This window comes from Ammospiza nelsoni, chromosome 3 (genome assembly GCF_027579445.1).
Source record: "Ammospiza nelsoni isolate bAmmNel1 chromosome 3, bAmmNel1.pri, whole genome shotgun sequence".
NCBI classification, from domain to species: Eukaryota; Metazoa; Chordata; class Aves; order Passeriformes; family Passerellidae; genus Ammospiza; species Ammospiza nelsoni.
The window spans coordinates 70,831,205-70,846,313 of NC_080635.1; the positions used below are offsets into that span (position 1 = coordinate 70,831,205).

At 44.0% G+C, this 15,109-nt stretch overlaps 1 protein-coding gene across 2 annotated transcripts in view; it reads right to left on the minus strand.

Annotated features, from left to right (window-relative positions):
* ADGRF5 (adhesion G protein-coupled receptor F5) overlaps window positions 1-7,120 on the minus strand; it is a 40,973-nt gene extending 33,853 nt beyond the window's left edge. Inside the window, exon 1 of one of the 2 annotated variants that reach the window (XM_059467377.1) lies at window positions 6,788-7,115. The gene's annotated coding sequence lies outside the window, so the exon portion shown is untranslated. Of the gene's footprint in view, window positions 1-6,787 lie in introns of both variants that reach the window. The other variant, XM_059467378.1, reaches the window with a different exon arrangement.
* Window positions 7,121-15,109: the final 7,989 nt, after the last annotated feature.

Below are 15,109 nucleotides of genomic sequence, written 5' to 3' on the forward strand. Positions count from 1 at the left end.
AAAGCCCTGCCTAATTCTTGCCTTCTTCCTGGCAGTTCTTTCTCACTTCTGCTTGGGCTTTTCTCTACTCCTGCTAAGTCCTCCTCCATGACCTTTATGCTGGACTTTTGTAGAGAAGGAACAAAGAAAAAAAGAAAAAAAATTATAGCCAACTAATTCCACACTCCTATTTCAGCCCTTTGTTGCAGCTGGGTACCACATGCTTGGAAAGACTGTGGAAAAGCACACACCAGCTCACCTCTGATGACTGGGATGGAAGAAGGGATGTACCCATGAACTTTATCTTCCCTTGTGCTTTTTGGAGCATCTGCAGTGGGGTGCAGGCCTAATTCACAGTGAGAAGTAACACCACAAGACATTTGAAGCTCAGCACTGTGGGAGTACTGGGGAAGGAGGAACTTGCCACGTACTCTCATATCAATGTAGTAACGAGTGAGGTCTCACAATATCCGTTGCACTGGAATTTCCATGGGCTGCAATGAGTTTTGGATTGGGTCCCTGAGTCAGGCCAGACATGGGTTACTTCTATAGACTAAAGTACTACAAAGTTTGATGACTGCATGCTTCCTGCTCATTTCATTTTATTAACCTCTTGATTTTTTTTCCTGTTATTACTGCAGCTGGCTGTGTAGGAAGCTCCTGTAAGTTGTGTAGGTGTCAGCCTTTTGGAGTTTGTACAATCGCGCTCTGGACAGAAGGTGTTTCCTGTCTGAGGGCCTGGCTTGTCACACCTAGCAACAAAAAGATGGAAGTACAGAGTACTACCCACCTTTTGCACATTGTATCATATAAATGGAGGGAAATCCCTCAAACCAGTGAAGGCAGGTCTCTGTTGTCCATATATCTTAATAGCCTTCTCTTATGATGAAGCCTGAGAGAAAAAAAATAATTGTTTCTATTTTGTTCCACTGATTTAATTTTCAGCCTTACTATTTTTGTACTGATCTGTCTTTCAGAGCGCAGGAGAACTCAGAAAGGCTAAAAAGTGCTACTATTTAACTTCTTGGAAGGCTGCACCTGTCTATAATATTTTCAAATTTTTCTCAGTCTGAAGATAAACATGTCTAAAGTCTATTATTCATTAAAGTCTTCTGAACACTACTAAAACAAATAAGTCCCATCTGTGTTGATGATACCGTGGCTTGATCTCATGCCTGATGCCAAGGATAAAGATGCTTCTCTTCAGACTGAGAGTAGGGATGATCCAGACTTGTGAACCCCTGTGGTGCTTGTTGGGTTCACATGGCATAAAAACACAGCATTGCAAAGACAAGTTAAACCTGATGGCCGGTTTGACCATGAGATACAGCACCAAGGAATGGCATTTCTCAAGCCACAGGGTGCCTTTGGAGAGCTTAAATAAGCACCTGCCAGGAGATTTAGGGCCTGAGTAGATGAGCTGCTGAGGTCTCTTTCTGCCTTTCTTTAGGAGGCCTTGTGCGTAGTTACCATGTTCCCTGTCTCAGCCAGTGCTAATGTCAAGATTCACAGGAATCCTTCAAAGAGCAGCATGGGCCAGGGGCTGTTCCCAGTCAGCAGCACAGCCTGGGCTCCTTGTTTAGGGAGAAAAGGAGAGTTCAGGCCCGTGGAGGGGAGCCATGCCCTGATGATGGCCTCAGGGCTAACACGCCCTGCCCTGCTGCTGTGACACTGTTTCTCCTAATTCTAGCATGGCCTAAAATAAAATGCACATTTCAAGAACAGGAAGGTTCTCCAGTTCTCTTCTAGCTCCCCCATCCCCCAGCTCAATGGGATGAAGTTGGTGCTGAACTTTGGTTGCATCTCCCGCAAGAAATTTTTTGAGGCCTTTGTGCTTCTCTGTGCTGATTCTACAGGCAATCTAGGCCTTGCTTCAGTAGGAACCTCCTCTGCTTCAACATCCTCAAAAGCACCTGGACTTACATTAGGGACAAAGAAAGCTTCCATTAACTGCTGTCAGATTGAAAGTTTGGTACTCTGATGCTGGAGCAGTGCTGGAAGAACCATTGCAAGGCTGTTCAGAAACAAGGCATTCAGGAAAAGAGCAGGCAGCTTTTAAAGCAGATTTTCAATAGCAACATAGAACACCTCCCCTAAAAGGACAGGCTGAGAGATCTGGGGCTGTTCAGTCTTGAGAAGAGAAGGCTCCAGGGAGGTCTTTGAGCTCCTTCCAGTACCAAAAGGGCCTACAAAAGGGCTGCAGTGACAGAACAAGGTGGGGATGGCTTTAAACTAACAGAGAACAGGTTTAGATTAATTATTAGGAAGAAACTCTTCCCTGTGAGTGTGATGAGGCACTGGCACAGGTTGCCTAGAGAAACTGTGTCTGCCCAATCCCTGCAAGTGTCCAAGGCCAGGCTGGATGGGGCTTGGAGCAACCTGGTCTAGTGGAAGGTGTCACTGCCCGTGGAAAGGACTGGAATGAGATGAGCTTTAACATCCTTTCCAACCCAAAGCATTCTGTGATTCTATGATTTTACATGCAGTGTGTCCTAACTGCAATAAGGGACAGTGTTTATGAACAGCAGTTGAACCTTTTAAGCCACAGACTTGAAACAGGATGGATAACAGGAGGAAGGAAGGAAGGAAGTGCCATCAGTCCTGTTTAATTGTCAGAGATGCTTGAGGCATGCACAGGCTCATCCGGGACCTCAGGCCTAGGGTCAGGCAACCCAAATTTTAGGGACAATGTGCAGGAATTTAAAGAATTTCTCTCTTAAAAAGGCACAGTGAAACAATTTCAGGAGTAAGGGCCATTCTGTGAGTAGCCTGTCATAAGGCACGTAGGGACATCTTTGGAATGAAGATGGCTTTCACACACTCAGTTTAATGGTCATGGAGGGCCAAGCCTGTGCTCACAGGATTGAGCCAAAGCAGGAACTCTAGTAGAGCTTTTCCTCTGAGCATGAACAATTGAGGGAAACTCTGTCGTTTTGAGGAATTTCCGAAGACAGTAAATTACATACTTGATCACAGCTCTATTCTGTTTTGAGGGAAGGCATTTGGAAATTAATATTTCATATTAAGATTTAAATAGGGCATGCATACAGCTCTGCTGCTCACAAGCACTCTCCAACCTGGCTGCCATAGCATTCTCCATGCTGGTGAGGTGAGTTTAAGCAGACCCGGGGTTGGCAGCAGCCAACCTTGTAAGCAGGCTTGGGCTATCGGTGTGCCTCAGTTCTCTGCTGCCACACAAAGATGATATTTGCTATCTCTGCTTCACAAGGTGCTTAGAGAGACCCTGGGACAGGAAAAACCCATCAGTGACAGCACTAATGATCTGATAAAGCAAAACATGTGGAAATACCTAGAAGGCAAATGAGATGTGGCTCCCTTTTCATCCAGAATGAAGGAATTCAATGCCAGGCGAAAGATATTAGATGACCTTTGAGGTCTTCCTGAAACAAGTATTACTTTGTGTAAATCAGCCAATGGAGATGATACAAGGGAGTTCAAAGGTTCTTTTCCTGGGCTGGGAAAAACTTCTGTTTATTCAAAAGTGGCCCATTGGAAGGTGTCTGAAGGGTGGGCTAGATATCCTGTTGTTGTGGTCTAAACAGGAACCTCCTCTGCCAAAATCCTGGTCTGAAGCTAAACACCCACACAGGCACTCGTTTACTGCCCATCTGTCAGAGAGATGGAGGAGAGAATAAGATGAGAAAAAGTACAAAAACTAGTGGATTAAGATAAATATAGGTTAATAGGAAAGAAAGAGGAAAGAAAAAGAAAACTGATGTGAAGGCAATCCTTCACTACGTCCCACAAGCAGATGTATATCCAGAAAATGTCCAAGCAATGGCAGGTTTGGAAGACAACCCTGACTTCCACCACTACTTTTTTGTTGCCGAACATGATGTTATATGGTTTGAAACATCCTTTTTGTGAATTCAAGTCAGCTTTCCCTGTTGTAATCCCTCCCAGCCCTCATCCCACTCACTACAGAGTCAGTGGGAAGAAAGGGAAAGCCTTGATGCTCTGCAAGCACTGCTCAGCCATAGCCAAAACATTGGTATGGTGTCAACATTGTTTCAGCCACAATCCAAATAAAGCACCTTATGAGGAAAGTCCCATCACACATCACACCCATCTTGTTTGGATTGCTCAGATGGGAATTATGATGGAGAGGGGAGGGTTTTGGGGAAGAATTCATTGCAGGCTTCAACAGGAATAAACTGAAGTTTGTAGAAAAGATATAAACTGTGTGTAGACATGGTGGATTAAGGCTACAACATCCATGTCATGTCATGGGATGGCTGTGAAAGGGAAACTTCTTCCAGCCACCATCAACAGCAGATAAGCACTTGGAATAGGCTGCAAATGTAGACAAAAACTCCTTAACAAAGTCCACTGGTGCAGCATTAAAACATGCAAATATAGCAGTGTAATTACTAGACAATCTGCTACAGTGAACTATCTGCTCTGCAGGAGCTAATATTTTCTAAAAAAACCCCAACTGAACAAACAAGGAATCAAAACATTCGTTCATCAGAGAGAAACAAGCCATTGCAAATATTTTGCTATCCCTTTCTCATTTTACCTGTTCCTTCACACCCACCTTGTGTATTCCATCTCACCCACATTCTTAATACAACCAGTTCAGGGCCACTATCACAGCCCCACAGTTCCTGCCCTCACCCAGTGCTGGCTCAGGGCTCTCAGGATGCTGCCCAGCATAGATAAGGGGTAGAGCTGCTGTTCCTTACCAGCAGGGCAGGTGCGGGATCAGATTAACCCATGGGTGGTAACTGCCCCCAGGCAGGCGGAGCCACATGCAGGATCATTTGAGAAATAAACTCTATATAAACATGCAATCAGGGTGGATCTGCTCATGAATGTCAATTGAACCCCTTTCGAAGATCACAGTCCTGAGAAACTCTTTCATGGAAAATTGGAAATGGTTTTCTGCAAGAAGTTTGGTTTTACTGTAGATTCATCCCATTTGATCTTGAAAAGCCATGATTCTTGCTCAAGGCTGAGATTAATTCCAGCAGCAAACCATTTCAGTTTCAAGTGCAATAAAACCCCAGAATAATGCCATCTTTGTGGATGATGAAATTCACTTCCATGCTTATCTGCTGGGAAACTGTGAATCACAGCCCTGAGCAGTAGCAGCAGCAGGTAGATTTCTTGGTCAAGATGAATGGGTTAAAAAAAGGAACTCTAGTAAAGGCTGCACTGGTCTTTTGTGTTATAACAATGAGAGGAAGCTCTGCCTAGTTTGAGGAATTTCCCACGTCTCCAATTCAGATGTTGGAGAACTTCTTTATTAAGCCTGCCTAAGAGGTGTTAAAAAATAAAAATAACCAAGAAGATCAGGACAAAGATATCTTCCCAGTGCCTACACATGTTCTCTGTGTTTGCTTTTTAAACCTGGATCACCAGAGGCAAACTCAGATGAATTTAGGGAAGTTAAATAGTGACAGATGCCAAATAGTCACAGCACGTTCCTGCAGAGCTGGCTGACCCATCACTGAGTTCAGTTAAGTTTCAATGCTACCCAGGTGCTAAAGATTGGCCTCTAAATTTATTTAAATATCACTTCATTCTGCAATGTTGCCAGACATCACTGGACAATGATGAAATAGATGAGGAATTTTTTGGGTGAGAAGAAAAATCTATGGATTGCAAAATACCATTTTCATCATGCAACAGCAAGTGATAGAAGCAGAAGAGATGGAGCCTCAGGCTTTCAAATTCACAACATCCTTTGCTTTGCTATTTCCTTTCTTGTCACAAGCCCATTGCCTCATAAAACTGCCACTGAAAGTGTGAGTTACAGCATTCAAACAAAAACACCTTTCTCCCCCAAATCCAAAAGCTCCTCATGCACATAGGTGAGCATTGCTTTCCCATGACAGGGAGAGAGAAATGAGGTTGTACAGGGTCACATCACAGCACTGTTTTTTTTCTGAATCATGACCATTTAAGCAAAGTGGATACTTCTGCACCAGAGATGTTTGGAAATGGAGCAGAATTTTTGGGGATATAGACATCAACAGAGGTGAAAGCATCAGAAAGCCTCTCTGTAACCCCTCTGACACAACACTGGCAGCAGCACTCCAGCACAACACCATAAAATTTTCTTTCATTTAAGAAGCAGAAAACACAGATAGAAAAGAATGGAAACAAGCTAAATGTGATGCTCAAAGACAGTATACAGCAGTTCCTCAGCCTGTGGCTCTGAGCGCTCCAAGTTCCTCTCCCCTGTCAGCAAGTTTCACCTATCATGAAACTGAAGGGAGATTGCTCTTAGAAGAAACAAACCCGTTCTATACAGCTAACAAAATACAGTGCTTGCATCTGCACTGCAAATTCCAGCCACTGCAAGTACAAAACAAAGTGAAAAAAAAAGAAAATAAATGTTCTAAATGCTATTGCAGTTGACTTTTTTCTCCGAAACTCTGCAGCACAACTTAGGAGGTAATAAACGCAATGAGGATTAGCACAGCACTTCCATGCACGTCCCTCTCTACCTCTGCAGCCCCAAGCTTAAACTAAAGCAATCATAACCTCTATTGGCATTCACTAGCCAAGTGAACAGGCTGTAGCACATTGTGAGAAGCTTGAATGGCTTAATTCATTCCCTGAACAGCCAGAACCATCCTACAGAAAACTGCCAAGTAATCACCACAAAATGAAACTTGTGATGATTGCAGTCCCCCTGGCAAAAGCCTGCAGCAGGTTTACTGGTGATGCAAAGCTTGCACTACACTGTCAGAATCTGTCAGAATCAAATTCCTTCAAGCCACCCTTGCCCTCCCCAAAGCATAAATGCAATGCCACATTTCACACACAGCATCCATACCTGCAGGGCAACAAGTGCTGGTCCCCTCCGAGTCTTTTCCAAACTTGTCCTCTTGCGCTGGGATGGAAACTTCCCATCCAAGTGTCACCTCCTGCCTCAGCCTTTGCCCTTTGTTTTCCCAGGATCTGGAGACACACCTGCTTTTCCCTGTGTGCTGTTGCTTCTTGGGCTTGGGGTTTCTTTTTTTTTTTGTCTTGCTTTTCTTTTCGGAACAAATTAAACAGCCCGTAAGCAATCCTCAGTGAGCAGAGAAAAAACCTTTTGGCTTGTGGTGATTTAATCAAGCAAACCTCGTGACCTCCCTTTCCTGCGATCAGTGGGAACTGATCCCTTCTCCACCAGTGTAGGGTGGAGTTACAGCTAAAAAGCACAAGCTTGAAAGCTGGAAGGGCAGGACAGGTCTTCCTCCTCCGTTTGTTGTGTCAGAGAACATGGTGATTCCTGCTGCTTTGAAACACAGAGGTGACCTCTGGCCAGGAAGGAACCTGGAAATATTTTCTAAGCGATTTCCTGCTGTTGGGGGGAAAGTGGATGTAAGGGACACTTGGGCGGGGGTGCTAACAGAGCTTCTGGGGAGTGTGATTTCAAGGTGAGCAGAACACTTTTTTGGTCATCAGGGATGTGAAAGTAAAAGAAATTACTTTTTTTTTTTTTTTAACCCAGGGTAAGCTGTTCTGAGAGCCTCGGTTTTCACTATATTGAATAATCTGGAGCCTACAGGTGCTCCTCAGACTTTCAGCTATGGTGCCTTTCATTCCCCAAGGTGCTGAGGTACTCTGCAAAGAAATAATGGAGAGCCATTCCACATGGAGCTTGTGTTCAGCAACACCCCAGCAATGCAGCTGTGCTGCAAGGGCTCCTTGTCAAGGTGCAGAAGAATTCTGGGCAGACTCATGCATCAAGAAGAACAACTTTTCCTGGAATAGCCCATAAACTGCACTGTGCAGGTCCTTTTGCCTCCAGCTGCAGCTCTCAGAGTGGGTTTTTCAAGCATTAGCCAAATGACTGCACCCCTGGAAGGTGGGGAAGGTGCCCCACAGCTCAGACCCTGGTTATTCTGATAAATGGCTTCCTCAGAATCACAGAATCATAAAAGGGTTTTGGTTGGACAAGACCTCTAAGATCATGGAGTCCAACCATTAATGCTGCATTGCTAAGCCCAGTGTTAAACCATGTCCCTAAGCACTACATCCAGGTCCTTTAAGTTCCTCCACCACTTCCCTGGACACCGTGTTCCTTGCTCTTGTCTCTCCTGGCTTTGCACCATCTCTGCTGTTCTTGCAAGGTAACTGCAGTCCCATGGGCCAACATCAACCCATCAGATGGCCCATGGCATCTCTCATCTCTGATGAGAGGTATCAGATTCTACCTCTTGACTGTACAAGTAGCTGAGAACAGCTTGCCCCTCTGTGTTTCAGGGCCTGACTGGGATATACATGGATCATATTTCTGAGGATGTCTTAAGATGGAAAATTGCATCTGGGACTCCAGATTCTGCATATAATAGCACCCTTCTTTCTGCACACAGCAAGAATTTAATTTAGCAACCTGAAATCTCCACTCAGGATCACTTTTAAGTTACTCTACCTGATCCAGTTCATACTGCAAAAGCAAGAACAAACATTTGGACATTTCACTGTTGAATACACCTCACCCACATGCTCACTGACATATACTTTTTCTATCAACAGAAAAGGAGAAAAAGAGATAGGGGGGAGCCTGGGCAACACGCCCCATCTTTATGTGCTTTTGATTAATGGTGTGACCCATATTTCCTTCTATTTAACAACAACCTCAGTATCTGGAGCATTGCACTACCTATATCCAATAGAAATCATTATTGCCATGGGTCACTAGAAAGAAGATAAAGCTAGTATTTTCCTTCATCACAAGCTTGTCCTGTCATCAAAGAATGTCATGGCTAGCAACACTTTAATGTGCACGTGGACAATAAAGGGATATTTCAATTGTCCTCGTGATCCTGGCAGATGGCAAAGAATTAAACTTTGCTCATATTGGGGAGAGCAAAGTTTAATTCTTTATTCCTGGCTCATTTTGCTGTAGTGTGCTGAGAAGGAAGGAAGTAATGAAATGTCTCATTATACATCTGACTTGAGGAATATATTTAGAACTGACTCTAGTGCTGAAGGCTGCATGGTCTCCAAAAGGAGCAACATGCCCTGCACTGTCTCCCTGCAGCCAGTGGTCAACTGAAACTATTTATGTTCATTAACAAGGTCTCTGAAGATGACTTTTTTTCCTGAAGCACCAAGAATTCAATGCAGTGACAGAACAACCAATTTGGGTACTCAGAGTACTTTGGTTGTACGCTACCATCACTCAGCTTTATGGGTTTCTTTTAGGTTGAGGTGATTTGGGTTTATAATGAGGATTTTTAGGCTAATTATCACACTTGTATGAATTTCATTATAGCAGGATGATCACTACAATAATGTGTAATGTAACCATCTAGTTGTGAATGGCCAAAAAGATAAATGGATATTTAATCTTCGGGGTGGGGGGGGAAGCACAGACAAAGAAAATGTGGGAAACTGAAGCTGAGAAACTTAATTGAAAAGCAAACGTCCATATTTTTCATAATCCCATCAATCAATCTTACATGTAAACCTCAATGTGATTCACTAATACCTGACATATTTCTGTAACAACTGGCTGCTTTCCTTCATTTTTCTTCATTATTTGTCTTAGATAGAGATACAGCTACCTGACGTCTTCAATAAAGGACCTACTCTTTCAGCCTTTAGACTCACTGAGCTCTTTTATTATTAAATTAGGGCTCTGTCTGCCTCAGTGGACTGTGGTTTTAACAACATGTTTTGTCTGAGGTTATGTAAAGCTTCATCTGCTAAAAGCAGTTATTGACAATAGGCAGCCAAGAGCCTTCATAGCTGATAGGAAATCCCATTGCAGAGACCCAGGCCAAAGCAGGGATTTGTGGAGAATGATGGAGAACTCGTTGAGCTTCTGTGAAAGCCAATCAAGGAAGTGGAAAACGCCTGTTACTGGTAGCCTTTGTGCTCGTGCGATTGTTGGATTTCCCTAGCAGAATACATGCGGTAATTCCTCCAGGGATTTCTGAGTCCCTTCCCACAAAGCACAACCCACCCATCCCTTTCTGAAACTTCAAGCAGCTTCCTCTGGGTTAGCTGGGCCCTGTTTAGAATGGATGGGTGCAGGCAATGGCCTGTTTTCCCATCGTTTCATCTGACAATGGACAATGAAGAAAATGCTTTTTTAATGGTACGCTACCAAGCAAAAATGATCATCACCCTCGAGGCTTGGGTGTGGAGAGCTCTGCAAAGCTGTGTCCTACATAACATGGGGCTTCAAGACTCCATACAATGCAGTGTTCTGTGGAATTCCCACTTATTATTGTAATTATTTGCTCATAAAAGTAATTAATGGAATTACTAGTAACAACACAGAGAAACCCAGCTGTAAGGAGGCTACCTTTGTGTTGAAGGTGTACAGATCCAGAGCTCCAAGAGAATGGGATGAGTTTTAGTGGAAGATACACAGATGGGACAGGATGTGTTCACAAGGCATGATCCTGGTCCTGACATATCAAAGGGACAGTGCTCAGGCTAGACACGTGTGCAAGACCAGACACCAGCAGAAGGAGATGGAACAATGTTGTTGTCACCAGGAGATGCCACAAGCGAGAGGGACAGAACCCATGGAGATGGAGGGAAGAGGCTATCTCCTGGTGCTGGAGTCCAGCAGAACCTGCAGGACTTAAGCAGGGAATCTCTTGAAGTGTTAATCTCCAGTAGTGCACAGACTTTGGCATGGGAGCACACCACACACACGAAGAACTCGGCTGGGATTGCTTTCAGGGCCAAGACCTTTCTTTCGAAGTCTGATCGATGTGGCATGTAGCATCCCATGAACTCTCTGCTCTCAGTCCACTGAAGTTTTAGTGGCACATAGTCCAATGTGGTGGGAAAGTTGATGTGCTCAACTGTGATTCAAAAAAATGGTGTTCCTCTCCTGGGGCAAGGGGTGGGAGGGTGTAGGGAGAGAATTCCAGGAACTCTTCTTCTCCTTTTGTCCCCATGACAGGCACAAAAGTGGGGAGATAGATTATGTGTATACTGCCTTTCCTTATGTCCTCATGTCCTTTCACTCAGTACTCAATTTACTTAGTATTGATTTATTTACAGGAGAGGAAATCTTGCATAGATAAGTGTTGGGAAAATAAACTTGTCTAGGAAGATGTGTCTTTAAAATCCTTGCTCTGACAGCAAGTGTCATCTATGAGATTAAAGTACAACACCTTGAGAAGATCTCCAAAGCATTTTCCAAGCTTAGAAGGTGAAGAAGAAGGGATTGGCCATCTGTGAGAGAATCCAAGCTGAAAGAACATGGGCTATGAAATGATGCCTGATGTCCATCACACTGACTGAAACACACGTCAGGGCATTGTGTATATATTTAGATATGCATATCCTTTCCAGTGAGAAGAGACCTTTTGACCCAGTCAGAACATCTTTGTGGATCATGCTGGTAAAGAGCATTCTGGTCATACAGCTGATTTCCAGTCACCCCTCTGCCCCAAATGTCCACCACACCAAATGTCCATGGAGGTGAGATCTCTCCATGGGAGATTTGGAGTCACATGGATGACTAGAGGTAATTGAGCACAAAGAAAGGCAAATTCAGAAAGGATTTATTGATTCCAGCTTGCAGAGTCAGTATGCTTAAATACATAAATAAATACATATATATAGTCCATGGATTCATCAAGGCAATTACTCTTTTGCAAAAAAAATGTCTAGGCAAAGCAAACTTCCGGCTATACAGAAACCTTGTATTTGGTCCAATTCCACATGAAAGGCACTTTTTTTTGTGTGATTTTTTTCTCCTTTGCAGACATGAATGAGACATCACATGTTCCTTCTGATGCATAGGTCCAGCACCCATACCTATCTTTTTTATTAAATCAAATTATTATTTACTGTCTTTCCTTGCTCTGGGACAAGAAGCACTCTTTCTTGCTGTCAAAAAGAAGACAACAATGCCACAAATATCCCTTGGCCACACATCCTTGGCACTTGTAAGAGACAACCCCATGTGTATTGGGAGAAGAAAACTGATTTTTAGCTTTGTGTATTGTGACATTTCTTAATTTCTTCTATAACTCTTTCAGGCTGATCTCACAGTTTCTCTGAAGGACAAAGTGTGGTGAATGAGTGTTTTAAGGTCTCTTAAAGAGTCACCACCAAAGGTATTGGCAAAAGCAGATTTACTAAAAAAGTGATAGTGCAACAAAGTTTGTTGGCAAGATTCATGTTCTACTTAATTGGATGGCTAAAGCACATAGAGAAAAAGCAAACTAGAACCAAAAATCAATCAATCTAAACCTGAAATTCATCCAAAAATTATCTACATGGAGGCTGATGGAGAATCTGTGTGGGGAAAAAGGGTAAGGATAGAAAAGACTAAGAATGATCTTCCCGCTGAGTCACAAGGTTCAGAGTAGATCCCCTTTCTAAACTAAGCCCCAGACTTGACCAACAGTTTAGGCCTAAAAGGTTTAACAGCGCTTACATTTAATAGCACCTAGTCTTTAGCTTAATTTAAACAATTTAACAAAACATTCATATAGAATTTCCTACAGACACAACAGTAACTCACAGGCCTAATCTACTTACAAATCTGAAGTGCTTCGACATCTAAGAGAGAAACATTCCTAGCGTGTTTGCATATTCACACTCACATATTCACACTCACAACATTCAAAGTGTGTTTGCATATTCACACTCACAAGTGGACACACCTGAAGGAAGGTGTGCAAGGTACATACCTGCAAAAATTTCCTGAATTCAGGGAAGTACTGATGCCAGACACCTTTGCACTTTTTCAACAGGTGAAGGGGTTGAGTCTCAAGGAGTGGGGATCTCAGATCAGGATCAGTCATTGTCCCTCAGCTGTGGTCCCCCAGGTATTTCCAACATGGGAATTGTGTGGCTCAGAGAGGCCCCACTCAGAGGGAGGTCCTGGTCTCAGCCCACTGGAGTCCTGGAGAGTTCAGAGGGTCTCATTTTGGACCCCTGTTCAGACAGTCACAACAGAGCTGGTTTGGTCACAGTAGTTTTCCATCTTGGCTGCAGTTCAGGTCGGTACCTTTCTTTGAAAGTTCAAAACCAAAATTGTTCCACCTGGGCGGTTATTCAGGGAAGAAAAGTAAGTTCCCAAGGCTGTTAAAACCCAGGGAGCTCCTTAGCAAGCACAAATTCCTGGGAGCAGACAGTGTTTCAGATAAGCTCAGAGGAACACAGTCCAGCAGCTGTTAGGCAAGGCCAATTTTTAATGAGCATTTCTGAGACCATGGTGAACCCCACGAGGGAGTGGGGGATGCACCACCACACAGACACTTTGCCATGTCTCGTAATCTCAAAGTTAATAAATACCTACCTGTTTCTTCTCAGGGCCAGGCTAAAGAACAAACACCTAAAAGACAAATATGTTTTATTTGGCTGCTTAGCAGCTGTAAAAGCTGTAGAGATAATCAAACACAGTGAAGTGGTTGCCAACTACATGGTGAAGGCAGCTGTCGGGCCATATATAGCCAGACAGAGCCAGGCAGGAGTCATGGGAGTTGAGTGATGGTGTTAGGGGGATGGAAAGTACAGAAATGAGTTGGAGGTACCATTGGGAGGTAAGGGATAGGTCTGTTGGAAATGCAGGAGAGAATTGGGAACAGAGACTTAGAGAGGACACAAAAGGACTAGAGCAGAGTCTACGGAAGGTGAGGGGGCTTGACTCTTGCTATGGGGAATATAGGGAATTTGCTGGGACTCCAAGGTCTTGCCGTAGAAGGTGTTGGATAGAAAGCTGGGGAAAAATTCCTTACTTCTGTGTTTCACAAAACAACTTTCTCAAGTTCTATGTAAAGCATGTGGGAGATTGCTGAAGAGTTCCAAATGCTCCTGCACCCTAAGGAGTCCAGAGAGAGATGGCCAGGCCAGTAACCAGAATATGGGGCACAGCAATGAGCCTGAAGCCAGAGCAGCAGATAAAGGCATCCTGGCTCCACTGGAAGGGCATTTAAGCAGATTTTGATCTGCATACTAGAGGTGAAGAGGCAGTTCACCTGAATTCCCATCTTCTAACAGATTTATTTGTTTGCTTATAGCTCTACAAAATGAGGAAACTTGGGCCGGTAAGAGCAATAAGGAAGGGTAAAGTTTATTTTCTTCGTAGAGTAAAGGAATCTGGTACAGTTTAGCTGCTTATCAAGAGAATGCTGACAAAAGCCACTGCCACTCCTCCCGAGAGGAGACCACTGGGTAGAATTTTTGCACTGGCATGTTTGTGTTGAATAAACTTCCACCAGGAGGCTTTGCTTTGTACTTGATCTGTGATGTTCATGAGTCCATTTGCTGATTTTTACTCAAGAGTGATGAACCATAAGAAACTGAATTCTACTGCAGATCAGAACCACCAAGAGACATCCCAAATTCTAGACAACATGTTACCCTGGACCTTCAAGTGCTTTCCATTGGAATGGAATCTCCAGCACATCTCCTGGATGACTTGCAACAGGATGTTCCCAAGGAAGTTTCACCTGAAAAATTCCCAGACAAACCAATGAAAAGGTATCTTCTGAGAGACCTAGAACTTGGATTACAGCAGCCTATGTGGATGCTTAACCCACAGGGGAAGGAGAGGCCCAGTGCCAGGGAGCAAAAGCCAGCTGCTCTGATTGCTCTGCATGACCAGCACCCTCACTGATGGGCACAGCCCTGTGGCACCCAGACAAGGAAAGCAGAGCAGCTCTGCTGACCAGCTTAGGCCTCAGTCCCACCAAATGAGCCCATAGCAAAGCTGCAGGTCCAAGGTAAAGCCAGGAGGTCACTTCAGCAAGTCCCTGTTGGGATTAGCAGGGTATAAAGCTGGGCGCATGCAGGCATGCAATGTGGCTTGGCCAAGGACCAAGCAAAAACATAAATGTGGCTCCAACCCAAGGCAGGGTTCCCAGTGAGGTGTCTCCCAGCTCTTCACACCTTGGCTGTCTTCCCAGCAGTGTCCTCCCTGGTTACATAGCTGTACCCTTGCAGAGCTGGTCTTGGGCAGAGGGAAGACTTAGGGGAACAAAGAGTTCAAAATTAGTGTTCTCAGAGCCACAAAAGTTCTTAGATATCTGAATCTATAGGAACTGACTACTGGGGGTATTTCAGTGCATCAAGATGCAGTTGTATGGCAAAACTCAAAGTTACCTAAACCAAATATCTCAAGAGGCAGCGCCTCATTTCTGAGCATCTGCTCCCACAACAACACTATGCCCTCATTTCTGTG